General features: G+C 39.1%; 1 pseudogene across 1 annotated transcript; it reads left to right on the forward strand.

Moving 5' to 3' along the window:
* The first annotated feature begins 5,884 nt into the window (after nt 1-5,884).
* On the forward strand, nt 5,885-9,090 carry LOC148016462 (uncharacterized; annotated as a pseudogene). Its single transcript, XR_015688049.1, has 3 exons — nt 5,885-6,324; nt 7,723-8,007; nt 8,286-9,090. The product of XR_015688049.1 is annotated as an uncharacterized LOC148016462 (transcript).
* Nucleotides 9,091-11,389: the final 2,299 nt, after the last annotated feature.

Genomic DNA, 11,389 nt, shown 5'->3' on the forward strand with positions numbered 1-11,389 from the left:
AGCAAGCAAGACATTACTTGACATCTCTGGGAGGCCTTGATTATGTCAAGATCCATGCATGTGTCAATGATTGTGTCGTATTTCGTGGGATTCATGAGTTTGTACGAGAGTGTTCTATTTGTGGCGAATCAAGATACGAAGTGGAGATGAAGTCAATGGATGTGCCTCGTAAGGTTTAGCTACATTTTTCGATTGTTCCACGTATTCAACTTATGTTCAAGTATAAGTCTATTGGAAAGCTCATATCATGGCATGCTAATCATCGTTCAAGTGATGGAAAATGAAGGATCCTTGCAGATACACCGGCATGGCAACATATAGACAATTTGTGTGATGCCAGGGGGCATATTTCACGATGGATTCCGTGCCACGGTGGATTCTGTGAGGTTTTACAGTGGATTCCGTAAACTTTGATGACCAGTGCTCATACACAAAGTGGATTCTTTGTGCGAGAAGTTGATGGGGACGCCTGTCCTTTTCGAGCGTTTCATTAATTTAGTGTGTACATGGGTGATTCCATAGTGGGTGATTCGGCAAAATGCATATTAAATTAATAAATGTTTATGAGTTTAGAGTGTGCACTCGTAATAAATTAAGGTTAGGATTTATTTCTAACCAGTTGATTTATTTATGTAGCTGAAGACTGCTAGGTATTCACTTTTGTCAGTTTAATTGTATTATTTTACTAACGATTGTGAATGCTTCAGTTGATGTGTAGAGATAGCAGCAGTGGTAGAGGAAAGCATTGGAGGATAGCGAGTATTCGACTTATGGATTATATTTTGATGGGCGCATACCTTAGGCATGGCGCCTATATTTTGTCATGCCTATTTATTGAGGCGTCGAATATTTATTATTATTTTGTATGCGTATGGGCGCACGATTATGTTATTTCTATTTGGACATTGTATTGGGCGTGCCAGACTCTTTGGGCACCGTCCATTAGCTTTATTCCTATTTTGTGTTAAAGCAAACTCAAAAGCTAAAAGCTTGCCATTTTGTAATTTGGGCTATTATTTGAGCTTGAAGATGAATAATACATAAAATACATGCTTTATGGAGCGCTCACACAAGGCATGGGGAGAGATTACACCCAATTGGTCTCTTGCTCTTGTCGTTCATGCTTTTTACCTTGTAATTTGTGCAAAAAGTAGAGTTCTATTGTTCTTGGGGACCTTCCGACATTCACTACGTGAGCATACAACATCCGATCTGCGCACCATTGTGGCCCATTTTCAAAGAAGAGCCAAGAAATTTAAGATTTGGATTAGGTATGGATGGAATCAATCCATTTGGCATCAAAAGCACATCATACAGTGTATGGCCAATGGTATTAGTGAACTATAATATTCATCCATCCATGGCAATTAAAAAGGGACATGTAATGTTTTCTTGTAACAAGTCCACTAGTATCATCCAGGACACGTCTTAGCAGGCCATCGGAAAGGATGTCTAGAAAGCTCCACTCGGCACTCCCATGGAATGTTACGGGGTTTGTGATCTAGAGCTTTCCGCGTCTGCCACGTAGCAGAAGTATTTTGCCCGTTCCCACTTAGGATCGACCGAAATTTGGGTTTTTCTTGATTGGTCATTTCCTAACAGCAACTAGCGTTGGACCCAAGCGAACTACTTTACGCAGAAACGCTAGGTCCAAAGCGGATTCACGCCGTACTTGGTTCAAAGAGAATGAGAAATGAGGAGGATGCAAAGCTCAACCTCTCTGTCATAAGGCATAGTCCCATTCCGTTCCCCTAAAACAGTGTAAATCAGATAAGACATAGCTCTAGGTCAACGCTTTTGTTGATCGTCTCCTTTTTTTGAAGACGTTGTTCTTCGAGATTTGAGAAAAGTTCCCGGCCAACCGGGACCACCCAACCATAGGACGGAACCATGGCCCATCCTCCGCACTTTCCTTGGTTTGTTTTAGTTAGGTAAGTATCTAACACATTAATTGGACATATAACAATCAGCTTCTTTAATTAATCCATTAAGCACTGGTTCCTTCACGTAAACTTATCACGTGACATAGAAAAACAATATCAAACAAGTTCTTTATTAACATATCATCATATTTATCTTTGAAATACAAGGAGTTCCGCCCGTAGGCTTGTCCATAATCCGCCCCAAGGCTATCCTGTAATCCATAGGGATCACTATTCCAAGCTTCCGCCTGTAGACTAGTATGCGGGCCTCGAGATCCAATCCTGAGTCACGTTTGCCTCTTGTGCAGGACCCGGAAAGCAAGGGATTTACGGCCAGAGCCCCCCTGGTACCCAAGCATCCTCCTACTCCAAGTAGAGCTCAACGGAGAGACCTCTCGCGGCGGGTTCGGTCCACGTTCCTGGTGCGGTCAACAACCCCCTTGGTTAGGGTTAGGCAGGCAGTCGGGGGTAACTGAAGCTGCCTCTCCCTTCAGGCCTTCAACCTGAAGTATAGATATTCTTTTAATTTGTAATTCATAAATCAAACAGTGCTCTAAAATCTCTAGTAAGCACAAATATTTCCATTAATCGATCTTGTTGTTGGCAAACTGCTAAGGAAGGAATCCTTCCTTTTGAGTGCATCTAGCACTCGACCCGGGGTGCCTTGCAACTTGGCAAGATCCTTTGTATTCTGGGTTAGGGCATACCATATTAACCTGATTTGGTCAATCCTAAAGTTCATTGGATACTTTAGTTTCCGGATTTTAATCTCCCTTACTTAGAAGGATATCAAAGAATACATCCTTTGCAAGATAACTTGCGTAAGGATCCGCCATCCTTGTTGAGGGTATTTAATATTTCTTCTTGTGAATCAATCATAAGACCATATGACTTTGTACTTGCTGCGCAAGTCCTGCATCGTAATATGTGATGAAACAATCCGTTTCAGTTTCTTTAAGCTAACGTTTGTCAGACCTAGGGTCTCCTTTTATTATTTTCTTTAAGAACCTCAGGGACAAACCCTAATTCTTTTATGTTTACGATTTATTGACCCTACAATCAGGGAAGGTGGGCAAGTATTTAAGGTATAAACGTTTCCTGGATTTAAATCATTCCCAATGCATATTTCGCAGCATAGGTATTTCTAAGTTTATATTAGTTCGGTTAACTTTTAGAAGGTAATATTGAGATCACCTCGGCACGATTTGTTATCTATGTGACAATTGATTTTTCAGTCCTAAAATTTATTGCTTTGAGGTTAGGTAAATTCAATTAATCTTCCATTTTCCTTGCAAACAAAACTCATGCCAAATAAACAATCTTTTCCTTGGTAAGATATGAAGTTAGCAATGATAACTTTCTAGAGTTTAAGCAACGTAAGAAACCTTTCATGAATTTCATATTCTATGATGATTCGTTGTAAAAAAAATAGGGGTTAATGGTGCAAGATGCAGTTTTAGTTCATTGGATACTTTAGTTTTCGGATTTTAACCTCCCTTACTTAGAAGGATATCAAAGAATACATCCTTTTGCAAGATAACTTGCGTAAGGATCCGCCATCCTTGTTGAGGGTATTTAACCTTTCTTCTTGTGAATCAATCACAAGACCATATGACTTCGTACTTGCTGTGCAAGTCTTGCATCGTAATATGTGATGAAACAATCCGTTTCAGTTTCTTTAAGCTGACGTTTGTCAGACCTAGGGTCTCCTTTTATTATTTTCTTTAAGAACCTCAGGGACAAACCCTAGTTCTTTTACGTTTACGATTTATTGACCCTACAATCAGGGAAGGTGGGCAAGTATTTAAGGTATAAACGTTTCTTGGATTTAAATCATTCCCAATGTATATTTCGCAGCATAGGTATTTCTAAGTTTATATTAGTTCGGTTAACTTTTAGAAGGTAATATCGAGATCACCTCGGCACGATTTGTTATCTATGTGACAATTGATTTTTCAGTCCTAAACTTTATTGCTTTGAGGTTAGGTAAATTCAATTAATCTTCCATTTTCCTTGCGAACAAAACTCATGCCAAATAAACAATCTTTTCCTTGCTAAGATATGAAGTTAGCAATGATAACTTCCTAGAGTTTAAGCAACGTAAGAAACCTTTCATGAATTTCATCTTCTATGATGATTCGTTGTAAAAAATTAGGGGTTAATGGTGCAAGATGCAGTTTTTATACCTTCAAGATTTAGCTGAAATATACTACTTTAGTGGGTAAATAATCTTGCTCATAATTCGTTTCAATGCATAATGCTATTTGAAGGAAAACTATGTTTTATACATTATCCATTTTGCATGTTCAATTAAACTAAATTCCTTCATCGTAAATAACTAGGACAAAATATATCTTGTCCCTAACAATTCATCTTGCATGATTGAATTAAAACCGATATAAAATCAAGAAGGAAAAACCTGGTTTTGGGGTGAGATATCCACATGGATACCGGGACATGACCCTCCCGCAGCTACTCCTTGGACTTTCTTAGGCAACATGGCAGTTGTAATCTTTCGAACGTGAAGGTAGCTTTACACTCCTTTTCGGAATTCCACCGCCGCTTCAATGCTCTTCTTCTTTCTTTTGAGGCAAGGAGCCGTTAAGGGATTGACCACGAGAAGGGGGTAATAAGACCTTTAACTTGAATAATTAGTGATCTTCGATCAATTATCGGCACCCCAAAATTCAAATGGCAAAAGCCTAAAGGTTAAATCTTGAAACTTGAAAGTTTGAACTTTGAAGCCTGAAGGTCGTTCGACGTCCACGGTCCACCTCGTCTCTCCACGTCCCATAGACCACTGTCACCGCTACAGCGCTGAGCGCTTGTGGAGAGGGAGTCCACTCTTGAGTCTCTAGGTCTAGCTGCCCAAGGAACCAGCAGTTGGTGATTGCTGCTCCAGCCTCCAGCTCCTGTAGGCCAGGAGATTCCACTCGGCGTCTAGACTCCACGAGTCCACTGTAGTATATTCTGCCCAAGTCGCCCCAGTGCACCCAAGGTCCCAACCTCTAGGACAAGGTTAAGAATATAATAAGCTGAGAATATAACAAGATGAAGCCTGAGAGTCGAGACCACATAAATCAGAAAAGGAAGCCTGCAAGGCTTAAGCCTTAACTTGAGTCTTGTAAATTAGAAAATGCAGGGTTTAACAGTTAACTTGAGTCTTGCTACTTGCATAATAAAATGAGAGTTCAAACTTCACTCTGTTTCTCTCTCTCTCTAGTTCGTTGGAACTTGAGTTTTGGCAACTACCTTAATTGTAATTAAAACTAAAACGTTTAAACTGTAAACATTAAACTTAAAAAAGTCAATTCATATTTCAAAATTATAATTTAATATATATTATTTAAAATCTTTTTCAATATATATTTAGAAAGATCTTATCTTTCTACTTTAATTATGAGAAAGATATTCTCTTTCATGAAAAAGGTGAACCGACCCAAATCCTTTTCACTTGTATTTTTTATAAATAGGTAGTTCCTACTCACATTGAATCGAACGAGTTTTCTCTTAAAATGAACAGGTCTTAGGATGAAGCGAACCTGCCTTTTCCCGAACGCAAGTCTGAGATCTACATCCACTACGTGTTCTTATATCAGAACGACCCACCACGCGTTCTTATATCCGAGCCAGTGTCAGATAAAGAAGTCCGGACAGGAGCGCTAAAGCATCGCATGATGGAACGTGATGCGTCGCAATAGTAAATATGCTTTTTAAACGCTGGCCGACCGGCACGTGTGATGGTGTGACACCGTGAGTCGTGACTGATTGCGATGTCGAGCAGATAAGATCGGTAGAGGACTCTCTCTCTCTCTCTCAGAGTGTATGCACACAGAGTATCCATATATACACGTTCTGGCTGTCCAAGCGCTTCACAATGTATGCTGTTGACGCCCTAGTGAAACTTGCAGCTCAAACAAACTAGTAGAGTACTCAGTAGACTCGCAATCAAGCTTGTAAGAACTCGTTACTGTAATTCAGAGCATTGTGTTTTGTGATCAACAGAGGATCATGTGTCCCATTGTATGTGTTCCATTGTATGAGATAGTTGCCAATTACGGCGACATTGGACTGTACATGCAGGGTCCGAGCAGACGTGATCGTCATGTGGCTGGTTCATACACCCGTGCGTCTGATCGGAGGGCAGGGTGGCACCGCGGTTACTTTTGATCAGAGCAGGAACGGGGAGGTCTTGAGGGGGATAGGGGTGTGGGCGGGGGGGGTTCGGAGCTGCGAGGCATCCGGATCTGGATGCCGGGCTCCGACAGCTCAGTTACCTACGGCACAACTGCGGGCTCCGACAGCTCAGTTACCTACGGCACAACTGCGGGCTCTTATCAGGAGTTCCAGTTCCAGGTCGGCGAGCGCATCACCCAGTTGTCTTTGTGGGGCAATGGCATAGGTAAGTATCGTACGATGACGAGGTATTGCTAATATAAAGTATGACACTAGTACTCATCGTCACAATGCTAGCCCAACTAGTGATAGTTGCAGTAGTAATAGTAGCAGCAATAGTGATAATAGTAGTAATGGTAATCATAGTAGTAGTAATAATAGGATGGGAAGTAGTAGAGTAATAATAGTGGTAGTTGTAGTAGTAGTAGTGATAGTAGTGGTAATACTAGTAGTGCTGTAGTTATAGTGGTAGCGGTAATAGGATTTATAATTATTGGCATCCCCAAACTAGCACTAATAATAGCATCATAGTGGCAATTGTACCTATTGTTCCACTTGTTTTTGTTAAACTTGTTGTCCTTCAATTAAGGACCCATTTCATACTAATCAAGTTTGTTGTCTCATTGAAACATTAGTCAAGTGTGATTGGTAGTCTAATCTCTATGTAGTAGGTGACATTCAAAGGCCATACTAAAACAAGGGTTCACTATCACATGGAAGATCATTGCCTTTCTTTTTTGATGTGTGTGTGTGTGTGTGTGTGTGTAATTTTCTAAAATAAACTATTGTTTCTTAAAAAGCAAGAGATCCATACATGTCAAGGTTAGGTGGACCACTTAACTAGAGTTAATAGTGGGTAATTTTCATGGGACATGCACCTTGTCACCGCACAATTGTATAAGCATATGCGCTAGAGGACAATGCTAACAAAAAGATCTAGTGCTTCTTTGGAGTTTCTCTTTACCTCACACATAGAGTATTACACACAACAATTTTGGAGTGATATCATCTAAACATGTCCTCAACTTTTCTTTTGCGACATTCTTCAAAAACTTGAAGGTATCCTTTATCATGCTAGTATTCCTCAAGTACATAATATCACATGCAAGTATATGAAATAGCACCTCCACTCTTAACCATGGTAGTTGGGATTTGATATATAAGAATTACAAAACAATTGGTCTAAGTTAGAAAATAAAAAGCACTTTTACTATTTATTTATTATAAAATAGAATTTGATGTTTTGAAATGCTTCATGATCTATTAAACTTGTTGATCTTTTCACTGGCATCTAGGCTTAGTTTTTGTGATCATCTTATACTCATATGCTTATGTGGGATCACAAGTGTGCTATCTAATTCAAACGATACCAAACCTAAAGGATCATAGTAATCCCAACAAAAAATCAAAATGGTGCAACTTTTAGGATGAAAACTTGCTATTTTGGAAAAAATGTTTTTCACTTTTACATTGTTCATACCTATCCTCTATTGTAAGAAATGGAATAACCATTTGTGTGCGTGTGGGGGGGGGGAGGATGTGCATGTATGTATGCATGTAGTGTATGTTTACATGCACATGCTATATGCTTGAGTTCTACATAACATTTCTTGCAACTTTTTAGGAACACGTTCTGGAGGCATTAGGTTTCACACCACAGAAGGTCGCACGTTTTTCCATCGCATGACATCTTGGAGCTTACGGCAAGAGTACCCTATTGAAGTGGCATCCGGTCTTTGTGTGGGTTTTATCATAAGAGCTAGAGGAGATATTGATGCATTGGGTTTCATGTTCCTAAGAAGCATAGCATTTGCTCGCATGATCAATGTAAATTACCCTACCTTGGCTCTACAAATGGTTGGAATTGTCCCTGTCACACTTGATTCATACAGTGACTCCAATAATATAGGTACCACACATAAATGAGTAAAATTATATTTTAACAATTTATGGTTTATTGAGAAAAAAATTTGTGGTGTGTATACAAGTCACTACTAGAGGCTATCCTGCTTAGCGACTTGAATGGCAACTATAAACTACTGAGTCAAGCAGGTGATTATTAGCTAGTGTTGGATGTCGATCCAAGCTTGTCGCTAAGGGGGCTAGACTCTAGTTGTGTGAATATGGGTGACTTAGGGACTTTATCTGCATCTATTCTAACCTATAGTTTGTTTACACCACATATAGCTACTATTTCCAAGGATTGGACTTTCGCGGGTAGCCGAACAGTGACGATATCATCCCCATGGATGCTCACTACAGGGATAGAGTACTATGCTAATGTAAATGCTCAAGCAGGGATTCCCATGATTGAACAAGTCTTAGGAGAGTTTGGATGGTCAGTGAGTATCACAAGAAGCTACACAAGCACGCATGAGGAGAGTTAAACCCTCAGCTGGAACCAGTCCGGAACCCTACAGTCAGGGCAATGGATCTCCCTTCAAGCTACCACCCGGAGAGGAAACATCACAATACCCTACCAAGGGACCATGGAGATCACCCTCCAGTCTGGCACTGTGTTTCGATACCCCATCTCCTCTATGTATGTTGGCATGGATTTTACCAGTTTGAAAATAACCAATATTGGAAGTAGAGCTGCATCAGATGAGGTCGATCCTCGAGCCATTGACAAAGAAGCCCAAGAAGGAGATCTAGACATCCAACACAATATAGAAGTCGATGAGTGTAAACTCCTCGATCTATAGCTGAATACTCTGCTATTCTCATGATGTTCGTGCCGCAATTGGACATCGTCTCCAAGTAGCCAAATAATATGGATTTCGTTCCTAAAGTAACTAAAATTTCCTCTTTCTCGACTGTTATCAGCATATAAGCTTCTTGAGCCAAAGAGGAAGTTGAGTGTTACTTTTCCTTCTAAGCTACAATCTCATATTTGTGTTTTATGTAACCTCATAGTGCTTGAAATAAAAACCCACATGTACTGTAACCTCATAATGAAAAATCACTTTCAAATTTCGAGTTTGAAGCTTTGGAAAATTGTAAAAATCCAAGGGACTTCTGTTAATTTTTAAATTTACATTATGGTCGTAGTCGTCGTAGTCATGATTGTAGTAGTAGTACCAGTAGTTTTCTTGTTTGTTGTTGTAGTAGTAGTTATTTTTTCTTTTCTTGTTTATTGATGTAGTTTTTTTTCTTTTCTTGTTTATTGTTGTTTAGTTTTCTTGTTTGTTATTGTTGTTGTAGTAGTAGTTTTTTCTTCTTTTCTTGTTTGTTATTGTAGTAGTAGTAGTAGTAGTTTTTTTTTTAAATTTTGTTTATTGTTGTTTTGTTTTCTTGTTTGTTGTTATTGTAGTACTGGTAGTAGTAGTAGTTTTTCTTGTTTTTTTGTTTTTTTTGTTGTAGTAATAGTAGTTATTGTTGTTTTTTCTTCTTTTCTTATTTATTGTAGTGGTAGTGGTAGTAGTAGTGGTAGAGAGAAAGATGTTTTGTTAAATGAATTTGGTAGTAGAGAGAGTTTTGTTAAAAGACATGAGAGAGGGAAAGAAAGAGAAAAATGAAAAAGGAACGAGAGAGGGAATAAATATATAATATAATAAAGAAAGAGAAAAAGAGGGATGGAAGGAGAGAAGAGAATAAATTGATAAAAACAAAGAGTGGTGGTGAGGTCCAGTGAGGTTTGGTGCAATACCACGAGACGAGAAACACTTCGACATACATTAATTTGTGGGTGGATGGAGACTTTACATACGTTAATTTTGCTGAGTTATAGAAGAAATCCCTTCTCAAACAATTTAAGAAATAAAAAAAGAATGATAACAATAACAAATTGTTGTCGTAATGTAGACCAAATGGAAAATGATGAAAGTCGTGATGTTCAAGATCACGAGGCGTATCTTAATCAGCGTGTCCCATGTCCTTGCTTTCAATGTAAGTTGGCAATTAGAAGAAAACGTCGATTGTCTTTAGAATATGTACAATGCTTCGGTGAGTTTCAATCCGAGATCATTGATCATGCGTTCTCAGATTTTGAGTAAACGATAATAAAAGTGTATATCAATCATGCATTGTGTTCGCAAGCTAATTGAATACCATATACAAAAGCATTGGATGTGACTGGCAAATTTTCTATCTAGGGAGGTGACGTCTCGTCCCAAGGAGTGCACCCTTTATTACGGCCAATTAGAAGAGTTTGTGGACGTGCGATAGATAGAGTGCCTGAGTCAATCTACCACTTGGAAGGTACTATCCAATCTATACCGTAAATACCAGAGGAGACAGACAACCTTCCAGACGTATCTACAATCTTGGATCCTAAGATAGAGGCAATGATCGATGCTTTGATGCCCATGGATGTTGAGACTTGTGATCCGCTTAGAGAGGAAGCATTCATACTATTATATGATGGGTGCTGAGTATCTTGCCTGCAGATATTGCTTGCACTCCTAAGTGTGCAAGCAAAACACGGGTGAAGCAATGTGAGTGTGACCGAGTTGTTCGGGTATCTTGTATATACGCTTCGTTGATTTATTTTTGGTACTATTATTAAAAATATTTGTGCTTTTTTAAGGTATTTTATGTTTTTTTAAAGGTTATTAAAGTATTATATATTATCACTTATAAATATTATGCTTGAGTCTTGTGATGATGCACAACATGTTTTACAAAAGCTTGGAATTGACTATAATGGTATCCATGCATGTATCAACGATTGTATACTATTTCAAGGAGAATATGAGACTATGGAGACATGTCCAAAGTATGGTGCTCACATGTATTGACAAGACTTGCAAGGGCAAACCATCACTCAAAAAGTTCTTAGATAATTTTTGCTTATCCCTCCCATAAACCACATGTTTCGTACGTCCAGCATGGCAAGCTTGACAATGTGGCATGCACAGAATAGGTCCATAGATGGAGTTCAACGAATATCAGTGGATTCATGCGCATGGAGTCACATTGACTCTACCTTCGGCTCAAGAGCCAAGGAATCTTTGGCTCAGTCTTGCTATGGATGGCGTGAATTCATTCGGTTTGCGCTCAACTTCTTACAGTGTGTGGCCTATAGTCATTGTCAACTACAATATCTCTACATGACTTTCTATGAAGAAAATATATCTCATCCTTAGCTTACTCGTTCTCGACCACTACAAAGTAAAAAATATGGACATGTATCTTCATCCATTAGTGGATAAGCTTAAGATTTTGTGGGAGGAGGGGGTCACCGTGCAAGATATGAGCAAGTACGATGGTGAACGGTCCACCAATATTCGAGCCATTCTCATGTGGACCATGCATGACTTTCTAAGATTCGGAGAGTACTCAGGTAAGTA

The sequence above is a fragment of the Lygodium microphyllum genome, chromosome 23 (genome assembly GCF_053477565.2).
Source record: "Lygodium microphyllum isolate KBCC chromosome 23, Lygodium_microphyllum_v1.1.10, whole genome shotgun sequence".
NCBI lineage: Eukaryota > Viridiplantae > Streptophyta > Polypodiopsida > Schizaeales > Lygodiaceae > Lygodium > Lygodium microphyllum.